At 37.4% G+C, this 21731-nt stretch overlaps 1 protein-coding gene across 1 annotated transcript in view; it reads right to left on the reverse strand.

Annotated features, from left to right (window-relative positions):
• Window positions 1–18390, reverse strand: part of PLSCR4 (phospholipid scramblase 4) — a 111925-nt gene extending 93535 nt beyond the window's left edge. The window contains exon 1 of the mRNA XM_041734182.1: window positions 18056–18390. The gene's annotated coding sequence lies outside the window, so the exon portion shown is untranslated. The remainder of the gene's footprint in view (window positions 1–18055) is intronic.
• Between the last annotated feature and the right edge of the window lie 3341 nt (window positions 18391–21731).

The following is a 21731-nucleotide window of genomic DNA, read 5'->3' on the forward strand; positions in this document are numbered from 1 at the left end:
ATATACCATCAGCTCCTCTCGGTCTACTTTGCCAACTGCAGACTGCGGACTTCTCAGTCTCCATACATATTTTTTGTTTCTCTGGAGAGCCCAAATACAGATAATGTCTGAGATTTATTCATCATCTATGTTGTATTGTACATCACTAGTTTCTCCTTTTTATCACTGTGTGGCCTTCCATTGTGTGAATATTATATTTTATCTATTCTCCTATTGATGCACATTTTGGGATCTTTGCATTTGGGGCTGTGAATATAGCTGCTAGAAACACTGTTGTACTTGATCTTTGGTAAACATTTGTCCTTACTTTTCTCATATTTAAAAGTTAAACACAGCGTAATTACATATCTAGTTTTATTAGATACTTACAAATGGCTTTCTAAAGTGGTTGAAACAATTTTTGAGAGTTCCAGTTGCTCCACACTCTGACCAACACTTGGTTTTGTCATTCTTTTTATTTTTTATTTTTTTTTTTAATTTTTTTTTAAAATTTATTTATGATAGTCATACAGAGAGAAAGAGAGAGAGGCAGAGACACAGGCAGAGGGAGAAGCAGGCTCCATGCACCGGGAGCCTGATGTGGGACTCGATCCCGGGTCTCCAGGATCGCGCCCTGGGCCAAAGGCAGGCGCCAAACCGCTGCGCCACCCAGGGATCCCCTGTCATTCTTTTTAATTTCAACCATTCAGGGCAGGAAAATTTTGAGGTAGGTAAAAGTATATCTTTGATACCCATACCTATGTCTAATCAAGCAACTGCTCTGCATGTCTTCCATTTCCCTTTTTCCTAAGGCCTTTCACTGCCTTTACTAAGCTGCCAGATTTACCTTAATTTCTACTAAGATGTTAGCTAATAAAAGAGGAGTCAACAAACATCATTGACCTATAGATGCTGTTTTAAAAATGTGACTAGTTGCCCACATTTGTATATCAGTCAATTTCACATAACATTCGGTATTTTGAAGAAAAAGAAAACAAAAAATGGAATACGTGTGAAGTAGTCATTAGTGCTATTTAAAAACCCTTTCTGTCCTTCCAAAAATATAAGATTGCATTTTCTGCTCATTTGAAGTTGGTTGTGTTTATATGGCTTGTACTGACCAATGAATTGTGACTGCAAGTGAGATGTTTCACTTCTGGGCAGAAAATTGAAGAACCAGTCTGCGAGGGGCACCTGGGTAGCTCAGTGGTTGAGTGTCTGCCTCCAGCTCAGGTGCTGATCCCGGCGTTCTGGGATCAAGTCCTGTATCAGGCTCCCCACAGGCAGCCTGCTTCTCCTTCTGTTTATGTCTCTCTTTTTGTGTCTCTCATGAATAAATAAATAAAATCTTAAAAAATGAACCAGTCTGTGAGTTGCCATGTGTACTTCCTTATGCCTTAGCACCTATGTAAGATTGGGTCAAGAGGGAGTCCTTACTAGCATTGGTCCTTGAGAGACTATGATGAACAGAGGTGTTCTAATAACTTGCACTTGACACATAGGGTAAGTAAGGAACAAACATTTTTTTTTCTTAAGCCACTAAGACTTTTGGGTTGTCATCATAGCTTAACCTGGCCTACCCTGGCTGGCAGTCTTTCCATCTAAACCTTACTCCAATGACTCAATCTGCCGATGCCATCTGTAGTCTCCAGTTTGCATCAGTCCCTGGTATATTCATGCTTGTCTATTTCTGGGCTCTCTATTCTATTCCACTGATCTGTCTACTCTTTTCCCAATACCACACTGTCTTGACTATTGTAGCTTTGTAGTAGTCTTGAGTTGGGTAGTGTCCGTCCTCCAGCTTTGTTTATTCTTCTTCAATATTCTTTTGGGTATTCTGGGTCTTTTGCCTCTTCACATTAACTTTAGAATTAGTTTGTGTCCACAAAAAACCCAAAACCAATATTTGCTGGGATTTTGTTTGGGACTGCATTGACTCTATAGACAAGTTCGGAAAAAGTGACATCTTGACACTATTGAGTCTTGCTATCTATGAACTTTGGAAATAGCTTTGTTTATTTATTTCTTTGATTTCCTTCATTAAAGTTTTGTAGTTTTCCTCACATAGGTTAGGTCTTGTACATATTTGTTTATATTGATACCTAATTATTTCATTTTGGGGGATGTTAATATAAATGGTAATGAGCTTTTAATTTAAAATTCCACTTATTCATTGAAAAATGATTGACTTCTGTATATTAACCTTGTATCCTACAGCTTTGCTATAATTGCATATTAATTGTAAGAGTTTTTGTTGTTGTTCTTTCAAGTTTTCTACATAGTCACCTGTGAAAAGAGAACTTTATTTTTCCTTCTCAATCTGTATTACTTTTTTTTCCTGTCTTGTTGCATTAGCTAGGCCTTCCATGACAATGCTGAAAAGCAGTGATAAGGGGGGACATCTTGACTTGTTCCTGACTCTATAAAAATTTTAGTTTAGATGTGACAATGTGTTCTTCACTCAGGATAAAATTTTGTTTTGCTGGGGACATATGGAAAACTGAAAATCCTATTGGATTCAGATAAATGAACTTTAAGTAATGGAGTCTTTTCATCAATGTCTTTTAAGCCAGTTAAAAAAAATTCCACACCTTTTAATTTGTTAAGTTTTGATCACAGTGCTTAGGAGGGTTTCTTACATTTTGGAATATAATAGTAACAGTAGAATACTGGCTGTGTTTAAGAATCAAGAGAGGGAGAGGGCAGCCTGGGTGGCTCAGTGGTTTAGCGCCACCTTCGGCCCTGGATTGAGTCCCAAGTCGGGCTCCCTGCATAGAGCCTGCTTCTCCCTCTGCCTGTGTCTCTGCCTCTCTGTTTCTCTCTGTGTCTCTCATGAATAGATAAATAGAATCTTAAAAAGAGAGAGAGAGAGAGATGAGGGTTGGGAGCTACCAGTGTAAAAGACATTCCTTCCTACTGATAGTCAAGTATAATAACATGCTACATTATAGGAAGAAGCCATTTGCAAGTAACCTAGTCAGCTTATACTCTGACAAGAATATCCTCTAGAAAATCAATTAGGTCATTCTTTTTTAAATAAATTGTTCAGTTAAGTTCATGAACTCAAACATATTTAAAAATAATAGTTTGATTTATGATTTATATATTTTTAAAAAGTGTGTTAAGACATCATTTCATGTTATGCTTAGGTGCAAGGGAAAAGGGACCTGTAAGAATTTTTCTCTCTCTCTTACACAGAAGTCTACCATTGGGCAGTCTAGAAATCATAAGATATCTCTATGCTAGCTCTATTAGCTCTAGGGAGAGCTTAAGAACCCAGACATTTTCCTGCCTTTTGCTCTCCTATCCATTGTTTTCATTCCCCAAATCCACTTATGTCCCAGGAGAGGTGCTCCCCCTACATTCTATCCACTTGGAACGAAGAGAGAATGAAGAAGAGGCAAATAGCATGTACAAATTGTCTTTTAAAGTAGTTCCTACAGTTCACTTCTAATAGGCTAAAACTTTGCCACATTATACCGTACCTAGCTGCGTGGGGAGGTAGGAAATATTCTCTTTTTTCCAGGTTTCATGTGGAATCAGTGAAAACCCAGGTTATAATATTGTGGAAGAAGAAAAGGAGAGACTTAAGGGACTACCTCACTTCTACCACAATTACTCTCTACTCCTGAAATGTCCAGGGAGGGACATTGGCTTTTGAAGACACACCTGACCTTTCTCTGCCCCCTTATTTGCATGCCTCAGAGGGCAGGGATGAATTATTGGCCTGGTGAGCTGGAAAGAAGAAACTAGGTCTGAGTAATCAGCTTCCTTCGTCTTTGACTCTTTGGAGAGGCAGCCTCTCTGCAGAAAGCACATTCCTATCCCCTCTACAGAGTAGTTTGTAGTGGGTCAGGCCTCCACAAGAAAGGACTGTGTTTGTTTGCCTCTGCCTGTGACAGGGAAAGTAACTCTCAATCTGTGCCTTTTTTGCAAAGTTATTGTTGCCAGTGTAGCCACGTCCTCCAGATAGCTCTGTTGGTATCAGAATGGTGTGTTTCTCACTTCTGTCTCTATCTCTGTTGATTTCATTCACAGGTAAAAAACAGCAATATTATAAAGTGGTCTCTCAAAATGCCAAAAATATGGACACATTTTTTCTCAGAAAGCTATAAAGCTACCAGTGAAGAAAATGGCACAGTCTCGCCCTGATTTCCATGTCCAGGGAGGTCCCATGGATATATCTCAAAAAAGTGGCACAAATTACATGTAGGTAGAAATACATGAGATAACATGTATCTCAGGTTATCACATAAAACAGAGAGAGAAGTGGAAATGTTGTAATTGGTGGCAAAATAAACTCAAGGAAATGGGAAATTAAGGAGCAGTATCCAGAATCTGCTAGACCCCTGAATAAAATATTCCATCTCTGGATGTGTCTTCTGCCAAGACAACAATCAGGCCAGGTCATATCTGGGAGAACTATATCCAACTGCCCATTAGACATATATCCTGTCCCTAAATCAAGGAAATGATTGGGTTCTGCCTATGTTCATTTGACATTCCTTGTGCCACCAGCAATTAAATTTCCTCAATGAAAGTGAAAGTATCAAATGCTGAATACACTTTACCAAAAAAATCTAAAAATAAATACAATGAGAAATTAAACGTAGATGTGAATGACCGCTATGAAAAGAACAGTATTTCAATGTTTGAAATAAAATAAACCTCTATGTCATCCATGATTTAGACAATTTAAATGTTTTTGTTTTTGTAACATGGTAATTTAGTTCTTCCTTCATGGTTAGAAGACTGCTGTGATATCAGTCTGGATTACTGAGATGAACTCTGTTAGCATGAATTTAAATATATTGAAACAGGATTTAAAAGTTTTTTTAAAGGGGGATCCCTGGGTGCTCAGTGGTTTAGCACCTGCCTTCGGCCCAGATCGTGATCCTGGGGTCCCGGGATTGGGTCCCATGTCGGGTTCCCTGCGTGGGGCCTGCTTTTCCCTCTGCCTGTGTCTCTGCATTTCTCTCTCTCTCTCTCTCTCTCTGTGTGTGTGTGTGTGTGTGTGTGTGTGTGTCTCATGAGTAAATAAATAAAATCTTTAAAAAATATAAAAGTTTTTTGAATCAAAATGTCATTTTTATGAAAAGACAGTGAGTACACTGAAATGTTTTAAATCTCTTAACTTTGAGGTGTGGTTGCAAGAATACTGGACAAAAAGGGGGATAGATATGTAATTACAGTTCTGGATTTCTAGTATAGCTTTGCATACATGAATTAGGCTTTTAACAATTATAGAGCAGAGGGTTGTTTGTGTTCCTTCTTACTCTAAAATCCTTTGGTTGTATTCCTTAAAACATATGGATTAGTGATGGCACAAATTTAGCTAAGAAATGAGTACATTTCAATAAAGAAAAGCTAAAGAAAGCTATAAGCTAGTACTGCCCCCCTTTTCAGGCTTGTTTTATTCAGTTTTATGGTGAGGACAGTAAAAGGCAGCCAGCAGCAATAAATTTACAAAACTAGGTAAGTATTTTGTCACTTTAATTATTCTCTACAGCTTCCCTCATATCTCCCTATCCTTTCATAAACAAGAGTTTCTAAAATTGCTTATTTTCTAAATCTTTTATTTTTAACAGAAGAGAGCAAACAGCATTCATATATGTTACCTAAGACAACTGAGCAAACATGTTCTTGAAACCTTCATGAAAAAAACCCATGATTTCAGCATTTTTTCCAAGATAAATTTTTCTGTACCTTGGATTGTAAAACAGTTACTATAATATTAATTGAATGATGTTTTCCCTAATAAAACAAACTTTCAGAGGATCTGGAATTACAAATGAATTCCACATGGCAAAAACATCATAGATGTCATCTTAAATAGAAAACCATTAATAATTTAAAGAAAATTATTATTTTTTAAAGATTTAATTTATTTATTTGAGAGAGAGAGAGAGAGAGTGCATGCAAGAGAGCATGAACAGGGATTTAGGGGAGGGTCAGAGGGAGCAGCAGACTCCCCACTGAGTAGGGAGCCAGAGGTGGGGCTCCATCTCATGACCATGAGATCTCGACCTAAGCCAAAGGCAAAGGCTTAACTAACTGAGCCACCCAGGCACCCCTATTTTAATTGTTATATTGATGTTTGAACAGTCTCTCTTATGTTCTTGACCCTAAAAATCTATGTACTCTTTTAACAATTTTGTCACTTTCATTTTTGTCAATGTTGCAAAGTAGATAATGTGAAAACCTAAAAGTCCTGACTAAAGTAATAAATTAAAACCTATTTACATGCAAAGCCAAGCATCTAAGAAAGAAAAATCTGTAGGGAAAAAGGGGAAAATCTGAAAATCCTGAGTGTTACACAGACACTGACACTTTTTTTTTTTTTGGCTTCTGAGGGTGTCAATCTTCCTTAGCAAGGGAATTTGATGTCCCCAATCGCAGCAAGACAGTGGTGGAGCCCTGGGCCTGAGCAATGAGTGTATTATATTATAGATCCCCAATAAGGTGGAAACCCTCAAAGGGAGACAACCTAGTCTCCCTTTGTTGTCTAAGGGTAGACTAGACAACAAGGATTTAAAAGAAACTTTGACTGCTTGGACCTGTCCTAGAGGTAGGGAAAATCTTGTCCACTGAGAATTCAAAATCAAGATTTGTACTCATCATTTAGGGGTTCATATTTAAGATACACATATGACTTGGGAAACACCAAATTAACTGAATAATATAAAAAATGTCATTCTCTTTGTTACATCATTGGGACACTGGCAGAAGCAAAAGCAAGCCTCTCAGGAGAGCACACCTGCAGACGAGATGTCCTCAGGGCCTCCTGGGCTTCTCAGCCATGATCCTAAACTTGAGGGCACATGAAGTAACCCACCACCATTTCACTCTGTTTCTTTTCTATGTTAACAAATAAACTAAATATCACAATATGAAAGGAGTACAGGGCATAGTGATTTAGGGCATAGCCTCTGCAGCTGCTTTCAAATAATGACTGTGTGAGTAACTTTGGACAAGATATCTAACTAACTGCAGTTTTCTCATCTCTAAAAGGGGAATTATCACAGCATCTATCTTACAGGATGCTTATAAGAATTAAATGAGTTAATATGGGAGAAGTAGGACTCGAGCCATGTCTATAAGATAGGGAACACTGAAAAGAACAGCTGCTTTCATCATCATTAGCATCACCACAGTTGAGGTCATTGACCACATTATCCCACCTCTTCCATGGTTAGGATGATTCTTCTCCAAATTTACCCAGATGCATATCCTTCTGGCCTAGACTTAAATCTTGAAGTAAACCTAGCAACTAAAAGCAACAGAAGTATATGATTTCACATGACTGGTTTCTTGGTTGAGAAGTAGCAGAACTGAGAACTGCAAGAAAATTTAATGGGCAACCATTATGCTCTCTAATGATAGAACATGTGTTTAGAACTTGCTCTTTATTGTTTCTTTTTAAAACCATACTTCTATATAGATTTCCAATGTAAATCATCTGCCTTAAAAAAGTTACGTTCACATACACATATTTTGGTTCCTCATTATCCAGAGAATTTTACATGGAAAAATCCTCAAACACACACACATGGTTGAGTAATCTGAAGACAGCTTTTACCTTGAGCATGGATGCATCATGGTCATCTCAGCCCTAGCACTTTCCCCCACTCCTGTCACACACACCAGTGGAGACTGACCACCAGCCTACTTGAGAAACTGGGAGAACAGGGTTAGGACAGCAGGCTGCCTCACCAGGCTTCTGCTGGGCCTTTCAGACTCATCAGCTCTACAAGCTGCTGTGTCAGCTACTTCCATCTGTTCTGCTTCCCCTCTTCCAGGAGCTCACAGGTCTCTCCCTTTCTTTCCTTTTTTTTTTTTTTTTTTTTTTTTTTTTTTTTTTTTTTTTTCTCCCTTTCTTTCCAACTCCCTTCATTACAATTACATCAGAGGGAAGAAATTCCTCAGCACCCTGTCTCCTTACTATTAACTCCAAAAGAATTACAGATTTGTCTCTGAAAAATAAGACTGACACTTGTCTCATGATGTGGTAGTGAGAACCATGTGATACATAGGTGCCAACTGATAAATTTGCATTTATTTTATATCAATAATTTGTGTTGAGCTTTATACTATAATTATATATTCACTTATATATATTTATTTATCTTTATAATATTTAAATATTGATTTAAATATTTATTAGGTTTACTGCTCAAAGATAGAGTACTATTCTGTACATCTTTAAGCTTCCTTAAATATCTAGCACAGTGTGTTACAAGTATTTCATCATACTGATGATGCTATATTTAGTTTATAAGTGATGTTGTAAACCTCATTTCACTTACATGGAAAAGTGCACTGAAATAGGATCATTCTGCAATTGGTTAGTCCATGTAGAAAAAACTTGAAAAACATTATTTTAACATTAAGTTACCTTAAAGACAGAACCTGAACCACAGCCGTAGGTTGAACACAGCCCACACATGCCCATCACGTTTTCTTTCGTCTCATTTTGGAACCTGTAAACTGCTCTGCGTATGTTCCAGTGTTCTACAACAAAGCCAGGGTGACACCAGATGGACACTGTACCTCCAGCTGCAAATGAAGAAGTGATAGAGGGGAGGAAGCTACACTTATATGTATCACGTAACACCACTAGATGTGCTCTTAAGTCCTTTAATGACTAAGGAAATTGTTGAGAGAGTCCTCCATGGACCTCTCACATTTCTAAACCCGCTGTGTGTGCCAACTATGCAAGGCCCTGACCACTCTTACCCTTGGCCACTTCTCAGAATTACCATTACAGGGAGCAACCTTGAGGGATGAAATATTTTTCTTCAGGACAGAGGGGAGGATTGATTGTCACTTGCTATGAAACAGCCAGTTCCTTTTCTAATTCTATGATGGGTGTGGTTGTAAAGGAGATTTTTGTGGTGATGGAATTGTTGGGTATCTGCATTGTGTGGTGGACACAGGAATCTACCCAGGTGATCAAACCTCATAGAACTGAATACACACACAGAGAAATACAAATAAAATTAGAGAAATGAGAAAAAAAATCTATCCATAGAACTGAATAGACACACAGAGAAATACAAATAAAATTAGAGAAATGAGAAAAAAAATCTATCCATAGAACTGAATAGACACACAGAGAAATACAAATATTTCTTTATATAGAAATGAGAAATGAGAAAAAAAATCTATGAGGGGATAACTGCTCCATAAATTGAGTACATTTGTAATTTTGATTAGTTTTACTACATCATGGCTTACTTTAATTGTGGAAGACTGCATTTACAGGATTTAAGAAGAAAACTCAACCCATGACTATGAATCCAAAAGGATTAAGGATTAAAGGTGAAGATTCATCTCGAATATCAGGCTATTAGTACAAAAACAGCAATGAGAGATGGAAGAGACACCTGGGAACAACAATTAACATTCTCTGAGCACTGTAGTATCTGCCAGGTACTGTAATGAACAGTTAACATTTATTTACTATTTAATTCCAAAGCAATCCTGTGTGACAGGTACTATTATCATCTCCATTTTATAGGAAAACAAAACACAGAGAAGATCGCAAATAAATTAACATTTAGCGCGTGCTGGCACTTAATACATCTTTTAAATATCCCAGTAACCCTATGTACCACATAGGCAACCTTGTTGTGCCTATTTTATGTACAAGAGCACTGAGGCCCAAAGAAGTTAAGTGAATTGCACAATTTAAGCCGGTGGCATTTCTAGAATTTCAAATTCTGGTGACCTCTCTGTAAAGCTGCTTCTTCTCCCTGCAGCAAACAACCTTTCTAGAGTCCCACAGTTTGTAGAAGAGGAACCCAGCTGTCACTCACAACATCTGCTCTCTAGTTCCAACATTCAGAGGAGCTTAACACCCTCATCAGGCATTTCATCTTTCTGGGCTATCCTTTCTTTATATGTGGGAAGGTGCAGACAGGGGTGGGTAGTGTAAAGGACAGAATTGCTCTAGGGAGTCCTGACATCCTTCATATGAAATCTCAAAAAGTCTAGAAAATATAGAAGAAAGTTATTGGATATGTGCCTTCCACTCACTTCCAAGAAGGCATTTCAACTAAGCAGCATAATTACAGTATCTCATCCATTCAGTGGTTCTTATCTGCCAGGAATTACATGATACGTTGACAATTCTCAGAACTGCCCAATAGGGCAGGGATAGTTCGTCCTATTTTGTAGATGAAGAAATTGAAACATCAACTAGTTAAGAAATTTGTTCAAGGTTGTGGAACTAGTAGGAAATAAAGACAGAATTAAAAACAACATTATCCAGCTCTAAACTCGGTTTTATTTTTTGTTTCTGGTCTTGTTTCTTAATTCATCCATTTCTGAAAAGGAAAAGTAAACCCATCATATCTATCATTTAACCTCTGTCAGGATCATGGAAGAAGCTGAGCAAAATTTGTTTTTTATTACCTTAAAAAACAATTTTAAAGCTGTACAATCTCAAAAGATAGGGAAATGGTCTAGGAGTCCCCAGACTTACAAGGACAAAATATTATTGCTCAAGCATAAATATAATTTTCTAAAGTTTATTAACTAAAAGCATCTTATGAGCTTCTAAAATAATGAAGGGGTTTGCTCTAGCACTTCAATAACTTCAAGTGTATTTTACAGTTATGTTACTACAAAGGTACAGTTTATTAAAGTTTTTGGCTCCTACAAATTCCAATTACTTCATCCAACTTTACTGCATTTCTCCACAGCCAATAGTTTTCAATGCACAAGAGTAATAATATATTGAATTTCAAAGAGGAACTTGTCAACTTCAAGGAATATTTTATTGATTATGTGGGGAGAGAAATATTGAATTAGAGTCCCTTGCTTATAATTAACTTAAATACTTCTGTTTCCAAGACAAAAACAGCCAGGATTACAGAACAATTTCTAGTACTAGTCATATCTCAGTTTCAGTAGGTAAAATTTTTGAGTTTATAACCAAATATGCTTATCCCTTAACTTTATGACCTGGGTTTCAGAGTGGCTTCATAATTTTTATACAGAAGGGATTAGGGGGACTACCACTTTTTGGGAGGGGGCCTCATGGACTTGGCCTGAAGCTATGTGTGCTTGGTAGGCACCTTATACTTACTTAGTAATAGGTTTTTATGAGAACTAGAGTAGTTGATGAAATTATGGGTGGTGAGGGAAAGCAAGAGGTCAAGGCACCTGATGAGTTTGTTGCTAAGGGTTCTGTTCATTTTGTCTTTTTTAGAAAAAAATTTATTTATTTTTGAGAGAGAGAGAAAGAGAGAGCAGGGGAAGGAGCAGAAGGAGAGGGGCAAGCAGACTCCACGCTGAGTGTGGAGCCCCATTTGGGGCTCCTTCTCACGACCCTGAGATCATGACCTAAGCCTAATCGACTGAGCTACCCAGTGCCTCATGTTGTCTTTCTTGATGTTTACTCTTACTTCCAAGTTAATGATACTCCAACTGGCATCTATGTTTTTTTTTTTTCTATTCCTATTTTTCTAGTTTCCTTCAAGAGGACATCTTGATTATCTTACAACTCGGTCTGAATCCTTTATGAAAACCATTCTCTTCCCACTAAAAGTATTCCTATACTTTTGCTCTCCCTTCGCATATCTGAAATCAGTACATCACTCCTAAAGTCTCACAAACTGGACCTCTGTCATCACTGACCCACCTTGATCCAATGTATCTAGCTTGTGTCTCTTTTTGTTGGATCCCCAAGGTCATATTTCATGAGAAAACCTTTTGGATTTGTGTCGAGTACCAGGAGGGTAGTTTGGCTCTGGCATCCACACTGTCGGAGCAGACTGATTTAACATTGGATACCTGCCAGGCTGGTACTATATAGGATGAGTGTCACTGGTTGGATGGTACAAGGGGAAGGTACTAAGCTGATGTAGACAGTAGTGTCCCATATCCAAGCCTCCTGGGTAGTATGCAAGTGGAGGGACAGTAGGTCCTGAGGACTCAAAAACAAATGAAAAGGGATCCCTGGGTGGCACATTGGTTTGGCGCCTGTCTTTGGCCCAGGGCGCGATGCTGGAGACCCGGGATCGAATCCCACGTCAGGCTCCCAATGCATGGAGCCTGCTTTTCCCTCTGCCTGTGTCTCTGCCTGTCTCTCTCTCTCTCTGTGTGTGTGACTATCATAAATAAATAAAAATTAAAAGAAAAAAAAAACAAGATACCTCACTTAGAAAAAAAAAACAAATGAAAAGAAACTTGACTGAAACCACAATATGTTGAAACTTAGCATGAAATTTTACATGGAAATTATATGGGTCACATGACAGCTTCTTAGAAATAGAGGTACCATTTTCTAAGGGAAGGGCACACCACATACCAAAAATGTAGTAGAGGGTTTTCCAGATTATTAACTTATTTCATCCTCTTAAACCTTAGGAAAATAGTTACGCTCACTTCACAAGTGCAAAAACTAAGGTTGAGGAGATGTAATAATTTGATATTCTCTTTATGTCCATCTCATAAGGCTGCTGCAGGGTTAGCATGGGGCCTAGAATAAATTTAGCATTATGCAAATTTCTGTTTTTATATTCTTTTTTTTTGTTTTTGTTTTTATATTCTTTACACTATTGCTAAGTTTACATAGATAGCAAGTGGTAACACTGGGATTTGAAATCACATCTTACCTTCAAAATGGTGATAGGAATATTGTTATTCAATATAACAATTGCTATATTGCTGTTAACCCAATCACTTCTTTATGGCCTTATCATCTGGTTCTCACATTGCTCTCTTCCAACCAGGGGTCAGTTTAATTTTCACTTGGTGCATGTAAGTAAGATCACATCAAGGAAACCAAATTTCTTTAAAGAATTCCAATATTTAAGAAGAGCAGCACTCAAAGTCATGAAGAAGTATGGGTATACATACCACTAATGTATGACTTTAGATTTTGCCTCTTTCATCAAATGTTTCTCAAAAGAAGCAGTAATACCATTTCCCTCCTTCCCCTCTCCTCTCTCAACCAGGATGGATCAGTACAGGCCTGGTAAGGAGTCTAAACTCCTGCCTAGCAGTAACAAGGAGCACTTCACTTCCTTTCCGCCATCCACTGGAGAAACAGGGATTTCACAGGGATTGCTAAAAATTTGGAGAATTAACAGCATATAGATATTAGACTGTCCATACTGCTGAGATATAGCTATAGTGTTAAAAAAAAACAAAAATCAAAAAATAAAATCTGAATACTTTTCTCACCAAATTTGGTGTGTTTTATTTTACTTTCTTTGTTTTGTTTACATATGCAACTGGGTCCTGGTTGACTACAAGGGGGTGTCTGATAAACCCTTAAGTTATTCCTAGCATTGGAAAGTTTACCTGAAATCATGTGAGAGGGAAAACCCCAGTTGCCTTTCTCTGAACTTCTAGGAAAGGCCTTATCAAAATGCAGAGAAAAGCAAAGCCTAGAGCAAAAAAGATCCTCTCCTCCTGATCCCAGAAATGAAGTTTTTAAAAAAAGTACTGCGGTTGAAAAATAAATAAATGAGATAAGGCCAATTTATTTTTCAGATTTCATTACAGATCTATTTTAGCTGAAATTAAATAAAACTGACTCTAAGGTAGCAGAGGAGTCCAGCTGAGACCTGACCTGTAAAACTGGCTGAGGCCTTGATTGTATTTGTGTTTTCTTATTTTGAATATTCTTATTATTTTTTTTTCCAAAACTTATTGATTATGAGTTACTAAATTAGCTTTACAGCCTACTCATGGATCTGCAGTTTGGAAAACACAATATTAAAAGTGTTTCTCAGACTTAGCTATTGAGAAGACTCCACAAAATAGGTATTTTTCTTTTTTAGGATGTGTCTTGGAGTTTCTGATTCAATAGGTGGTCAGGATCTGCATTTTTTTTTTATTATCAGAAGATACCCATATTATTTTGATGGACTTAGTGTATTAAGCTATACTTTAAGAACTAATATGTTAGAATTTTTTCTAAAACTTAAAATATAATCTTCCATCAGAAGTCAATGTATATAGCAGCACTATTCATAATAGTTAAAAAGTGGAAAGAATTCAAATGTCTATGAGGTGTTAACTGCATAAACAAGGTGTTTACATAAAAAATATGATTCAGCCATAAAAAGGAATAATGTAGAAACACATGCTCCAACATTGATAAACCCTGACAGCACGCTGAGTGAAAGAAGATCCAAAAGGGTGTACGTGTTATGATTTCACTTATATGAAATATCCAAAATAGGTGAAACTATACAGATGTAAATAGATTAGTGGTTGCCAGGAGCTAGGGGAAGAACAAAATGTGGAGTGACTGCCAATGGATATGACTTATTTGGGAAGTCATAAAAATGTTCTAGATTCTCACTGGTGTTAAATAGTAGTGATGGCATGGGTTTGCAGCCAAACTTCATATTAGGATTTTCTGAAGAATCTCAGATCGGGGATTAAGTTTAAAGTGGCTCCAAAGCGTACACAAGATTGTGATCTAGTAACATTGCTTATAAGGACTGGAGAATTTCCAAGGTCCCTTTGAATTTTCACATCTCTGCATTATAACTTTTTTAATTGAAAAAACAAAGTGATCCTAGAGAAAAATAGTAGTGATTTGGTTATACAATCATGTGGATATACTAAAAACTACTGAATTATACACTTTCAAATGGTGAATTTTAGTATGTGAGTTATACCTCCATTAAAAAAATAGACCAATCCCCTGAAAGTCACTGAGGTAAGACACTGAATGAAGTAAAATACTGAGAAATGGCTAGATAGAACTTGGCCATAATACAAGAGTGTCTAGACCCTGGATTTAGTAGGCTTTGAGCCTGTATTGAGGGGTTATACTGGATCCTATCCATACAACATACACATGGAGGAAAAAGGAAAAGGAAGCTCTACTGTTTTCAGAAACAAAACTACCTGAACTCCATGGATTTTATTTCTAGAATGAAATAACATCTCTGGAATCATCTCGTAATTTTTTTTCCAAACTGTGAGCTTTTGCCTCTTCTTTATACTCACTGTTACTCAGCCTCATCCAGATGGGACTACTGCAGTAACTTCGTAACTAGCTTCCCTCTTTTTGCTTTCTCTCTGTTCCAGTGATTCCTTCATACTGGCCCAAGAGCTATTTTTTTAAAAGATTTTTTTTTTTACTTATTTGAGAGGGAGAGAAAGACAGAGAACAAGCTCAAGCATGAGCAGGGGCGAGAGGCAGAGGGAGAAGCAGACTCCCTGTTGAGCAGGGAGCCCAGGGCTTGATCCCAGGACTCTGAAGTCATGACCTGAGCCCAAGGCAGACACTTAACCGACTGAGAGTATCTTATTAGACATCCAACAAGTTACTCACTGGACATTTACTAAGCACCCTTTATGTAACAGACTCTGTGCCAGAAGCTAAGAAGAAAGTGAGGAAAGACAAATTCAAGTATCTGCTTTGAAGTGTTGACATCCTGCCAAAAAGCATTTATAGGGTCTCAGAGGATCCAAAATAAGATGCAAACTCCCTAATAAGTACAAGACCTGTTACCTCCGTTGCTCTGCACTTCTGCCTTTTGACCCAAGCAGGCCTTCATCAAATCCAGTCCTTCCACCAATCCAACCACCAGATGTTCATGACCTGGTGTTATAGGACATGTCTTCTTCCAGATATTTTCCCTTCCCTACCCATCCTCTGATTGAGGAAATCCTTATCATGCCAACAAAACTTGTCTTCCTCAGTTGGCCTTTCCCTTTAATCCTACAGTCAGTTACTCTGCCTTCTGTGTCCTTACAGCATTCTCTTTATATATTCATTTAACTTCCTACTCCAGGAGACTGTAAATTCTTTGAGGGAAATAATCTTCTACTTGACTCAGTAAACTATTTGGCATCCAGTAGGCACTCAATATTTACTTATTGAAACAATAATTAGTTAATTTAACGAGCAGCTTAACTCTTAGTGTCATTGGATGTAGAGGTGAAAAGATTCTTTCTGATGATGTAGTTTACCAGCTATAAAATGGGAATTATATTCTGGTAGGGTCATCAGTTTTGGATCTAGTGAACTTTTATTTTTTTTTTATTTTTAAAAAATTTTTATTATTATTTTTTTCTAGTGAACTTTTAAATGGCAGCTGTAGTCAAGAGGAACATCAAGCATTGGGTCTAAGGACTTTGTTTATTTTCAATTTCATCCATAGGTTGATTGGCGCTTGTGGGGACAAGCATTAGAATAAAGAGAGGTTCACAACTGAGAAATGGAATGATTTATTACTGAAGATACTAATTTTTTTCTTATTTGCTGCAACATCCGTGTATGTAATCATTATGAAATACACTACTGTATTTCTTATGACACACATAATACATACATATGATATATTAGGCATTGCTTCATATACATGGTAAACTGTAAAGCTGAACATAGAGTAAAAAACAAAAGCCCAGCAATTATACTCTGCTTGTAATTAAAGCAATGAACTCTCAGGCTAATGGTTCAGCTCATCTGATACTGACTCTTATTTATAGAGATAAATTTCTTTCAAGATAGTAGAAATTCTTTGTCCTATTATCTAGTATGGAGAAACTGGCATATATGGGATGAATCTGATTTTTCCTCTCCATACACTTTTTGAAAAGTGGCTGTGTCAAAGTAAACTCAAAACAAAACAATATAGGGCACTTGGGTGGCTCAGTGGTTGAGCATCTGCCTTTGGCTCAGGTCATGATCCTGGGGTCCTGGGATCAAGTCCTGCAATCGGGGTCCCCGTAGGGAGTCTGCTTCTCCCTCTGTCTATGTCTCTGCCTCTCTCTGTGTGTCTGTCATGAATAAAATAAATAAAATCTTAAGAAACAAAACATCATAAATAAATGCTTAATGGTTTAAAAACAGTGTGCCACACACAACTCACTTAGAGGTGATTTAGTTCACTTACCTAGTGACTCCTATTTTGACTTATTCTTCCTAAAACAACTTAAGTCACTGGATTACCGAAAGGAAGGTGTTGAGGTCACATTTCATGTTATACCTGCCCTTTCACTGAGACTGGAGACATTTTCCCTGACCTCAGTATGAGGAACAGTTCAGTGTTCCTGATAGAACTGGTTGACTTTTATCTCAAAGAAAACATAAGTTCCATAAATGTGGTATTTCTCTTCTTGTATCAGTTGCAGGAAAACTCAGGGCCCACTTTTCAGACCTTCTCTATCAAGGAAAGCTTTTTATCACTATCACCTCTTTTGTTACTTTCCTACCCTTACTTTTCTATACTTCATTTTTCTCATGTATTTTAATTATCTTTCTTTAGATGCAACCAATATGTCTCCTTTAGTCCTCTACATGACAAATATAGGAAGGCAGGAACGCTTACATTATAAATGAATGGATATATTTATATTATCCAAATGCTAAACAACGATAAAAACAATTTCCAACTGAAGTAAACTCAAATGATTATTAAAGAAAATAGTCATATAATTCACACTTAAAATGAAGCATAATAAAATTTGTTCACAAAAGACCTGCTGACAGTTTTGAGGAATTCTAATGAATACTAAAAAATAAAATGTTTTCATGCTCTAATATATTTATACAAATTTATATATATGTTATTTATATTATTATTACTTAGTGATACCTGTAACAATTTTAATTATTTTTGGTCTCTACTTATATTTCATTCATACTGTTATTAGTTCAACAAATATTTACTGAGCTCCTCTTTCGTAGGGGCTTTTGCACTGTTAAAAATACGGTATTTTCTGGTGCCCATCATGATGGAGATTATATTTTAGCATCATGAGATTAAAAACACATTAACAAATATTTAAGACTAAATCTAGATAGTATAGTTATAAAGAAAACAAAGTCAAAAGTTTAGGAAAAACAGGGATGGGAATTCGAAGAGGTTCTGGGAAAGCCTCTCCCAGGAGGGAACCTTTGAGCTGTTTGAACTAGGAAAGGAGGCATTACACTACAAAGGTAGGAAGGGGGTTCTAGGAAAACAGGAAATACATGCAAAGGCCTTGAGATGGCGCTGGGCTTGGGGTGCTCAAGGGTGAGAAAGAGGTCAGGTATGTCTGGGACACAAGGACTGAAGAGAATGGAGGGAAGAGATAGAGAGAAGTCTGATCATACCTGAAGACCGAGGCAAAATGTTTGGGATTTGTCGTAATTGCAGTTGGGCAGTCTTTGGAGGACTTTAATCAGTGGAGTGATGAGAGCTGGTTTATACTTTCTCCCGAGGGGGCAAGAGTGGCAGTAGGCAGTGAGGATGGCATAGCAGCAGTAATCCAGGTGGGACTGATGCTGGCTTAGACCGGGGAGGTAACCCTGTGGAGGGTGACGTGTGGTCAGGAACAGAACCTACAGGAGCTGCTGATGGACAAAGGAAAAGAGACGAGTCAAGGATGAGTGTCACTTTTCAGGCCAGGGTACTGGCGTTGATGACAATGCCATTAACTGAAGTAGAGGGGAAGATGGTGGGGAAATGGTGGCGACTGGGGAGGTAGGGATCAAAAGTTCAAAATAGGCATGTTTTGTTCAAGAAGAGGTGAAAAGAAGATAAATAATTGACAGAAAATACATTGTTTGTGTTTGTGTGTATTTATTAATTTTTTATTATGAAAGATGTCGTTGTATCTTAAAAACAAACTTTTCTGGCTGGGGAAAGACCTAACCCATCTCAGGGCTAGTCAATTCTTAGAAAAACAGGGAAGGGCTCTGACAGAAGCAGGTCTTTGATATGCAAACTAATTGCTCTGGAGCCCTACCTCTTCCTTTATCTGGCCTATACACCCTATACAAGGAAATATTTCTTTGCCTTAATCGTCCCCGGGCCAGGTACCAGTTAATTAGGAAGTATTCCCATGGCTTAGAGCATGCCAAAATTATTCAAACCAGCCAGTCCTCAGTTGTTTGCTGTGCCCTGGCTTGCCTTCACCCCTTCACCATGGCCCCTGTGAGCCCCAATAAAAGCCATGACCTAAGGGCTCTTGTAGCTTTTGTTTCTTTCTTATCAAAATGTGGTATTGTCCTCCTGTGGCCCTGCGTTGTGTGCCATGCCTCTCACTTCTAAGGGAGCCATACCATTACTTTCCTTTCAAAGGCATTAACCTCTCCATGTTGTAGTCATCTTCACAAATTAAGACCAACATAATATTTTTGCGGGTGGAGGGTCCTTACTTGCTGCTGTTGGCTGCTGACTGATTAGGGTGGCTGTTGCTAAAGGTTGAGGAGGCTGTGGCAATTTCTTAAGATAATGAAGTTTGACCCAACGATTGATTCTTCCTTTGACACATGATTTCTCTATACCATATGATTCCGCGTGATAGCATTTTACCCACAGTAGAATTTCTTTCAAAATTAGCGTCAATCCTCTCAAATCCTGCCACTGCTTTACCAACTAAGTTATATTTTATTTTTTAAAGTTTGTTTGTTTATTTATTTATTTATTTATTTATTTATTTATTTTTAAGTAATCTCTATACCCAACATGGGGCTTGAACTCATGACCATGAGATTAAGAGCTGAATGCTCTACCAACTGAGGCAGCCAGGCACCCTATGTAATATTTTAATCCTTTGTCATTTCAGCAGTCTTCATAGCATCTTCATCAAAAGTAGATTCCATCTTAAGGAACCAGTTTCTTTGCTCTTTCATAAGAAGTAACTCCTAATCTGTTAAAATCTTACCATGAGATTGCAGCAATTCAAATATAATAATTATGAAAAAAAAAAGAAATATTATGAGAATTACCAAAATGTGGCACAGAGACATAAAGTGAACAAATACTGTTGGAAAAATGACGCAAATAGACTTGCTCAACACAGGGTTGCCACAAACATCTACACAGGCAGAGGGAGAATCAGGCTCCCTGTGGGGAGTCTGATGTGGGACTCGATCCCAGGACCTCAGCTGTGACCGGAGCTGAAGCCAGATGCTCAGCCACTGAGCCAAGTGCCCTGTTTTCTTGCCTTTGAACATAAAAATAAAATCATACTATACTTTTCAGTGACTTTTTTGAGATTTATTTATTTATCTTAGAGAGAGAGAGAGAGAGAGAGAGAAAACACAAGTAGGGGTAGAGACTGAGGGAGAAAAACTTTAAGCAGACTCCCTGCTGAGTGAGGAGCCCAAGGTGGTGCTTAACCTCACAACTCATGAGATCACGACCTAAGCCGAAACCAAGAGTCAGATGCTTCACCCACTAGGCTGCCCAGGTGCCCCAAGTGACTTATATTTTTTGCCCAATATTGAATTTTTAGATTCATCTGTGATGATCGTTGTGGTTCTTCTGATTTGTTTCAGCTGCAGTGTACTGTTGTATGATTAAACCACAATTTATTTAGTCTACCACTAATGGATAATAAAATCTTTAAAAAAACAAAGGCAGGAAAACTAAATATTTTTTTCATATATATATACATACATGAAAGTAAAACTCAAAAGGAAAACTAGGGAATTAATAACACAATATCCAGTCAATGATTACCTGTGGGGGAATGATGAGGAAAAAGGGACTAATTTCCTGCTAAAATTCTTCTCTCTCTCTCTCTCTTTTTAAGACTTTATTTATTTATTCATGAGAGACACAGAGAGAGAGGCAGAGACATAGGCAGAGGGAGAAAGAAGCAGGCTCCTTGCAGGGAGCCCAATGCAAGACTTGATCCCCAGACTCTGAGATCACAGCCTGAGTTAAAGGCTGACCCTCAAAAAGCCACCCAGGCATCCCTCCTGCTAAAATTCTAATGCTTAAGGACAGGGAAGATGGAGTTTTACTCTTTAAATTATATGTATATGTTTAAACACACACTTTCAAATATATGACATTACTTCACATGGAACAAGAACTATTTGGCAACTACATGTTCAGAGTAATGTTTTCTAACTAAACGTTTGTTGTTACTCTCTAGATTAAGTCTGGGAATTTCAAACTGCTAGGAATTTATAATGAAATTTATTACAACAGCTTATTAGGGCCTATTTCTATCTATCCATCCATTCATATACCCAGTAATTTGCCATTATTCCAGCGACAGATTGAAAAGTTTTTCAAAATAAATATTAAGGGAAAAAGACAGAGTACTGTACTCTACCCCTTAGGTAGTATCTCTGGGGATGAGCCCAGAAATCTGTACTTTTAATAAAAGACCCACATGATTCTTCTAATCAGGCTTGAGACTGATAAAGAAAAGTAATAGTTTTCATAAATTAATAGCTCTTAATTATATCAGTCAGAAATAAGAATTTAAATCTGATTCAAGTGAAAAATAAATCAATCTATAAGGATGTTTTAAAAAGTAATTAGTATCAATGAATTTAAACAAAGTAAAATATACCTGAATCCACTGCCTTATATGCTACAAATGCTCATTTTTTTAACTTGCCCCTCCTTTGAGATGCTAATTTTCCCCCACCACCCAGTGTCCTCATTTCTTTTTTATGCACTATTTCTTTCTTTTGTAATCTAGGAGTTTGCATATTATCTCTAATTATAACAACACATCTTTGTTTAGTTAGCATGTTATATGAGGCTGAATAATTTCCAGTTGATATAAGTAAGAATATTGTTAACATAATTGTTCTTTAACATTCAGTGGATTGTTTTCAGAATTCCCAATCATTCAGCAAGGGCAAAAAGTGCCATAGGTTGAAAAGAGATGGAGGAACTAAAATGATGGAATAGCAGGAGGGCAGCAGGCTTGCCTCATACCTCAAGCACAGCTAGATAAATATCTAATCATTCTGAATACCCAAGAAATCAATCTGAGGACCGACAGAACAGATTGCACAATGAGATGGAGAGAAGAGG

The sequence above is a fragment of the Vulpes lagopus genome, chromosome 19 (assembly GCF_018345385.1).
Source record: "Vulpes lagopus strain Blue_001 chromosome 19, ASM1834538v1, whole genome shotgun sequence".
Classification (NCBI taxonomy): domain Eukaryota; kingdom Metazoa; phylum Chordata; class Mammalia; order Carnivora; family Canidae; genus Vulpes; species Vulpes lagopus.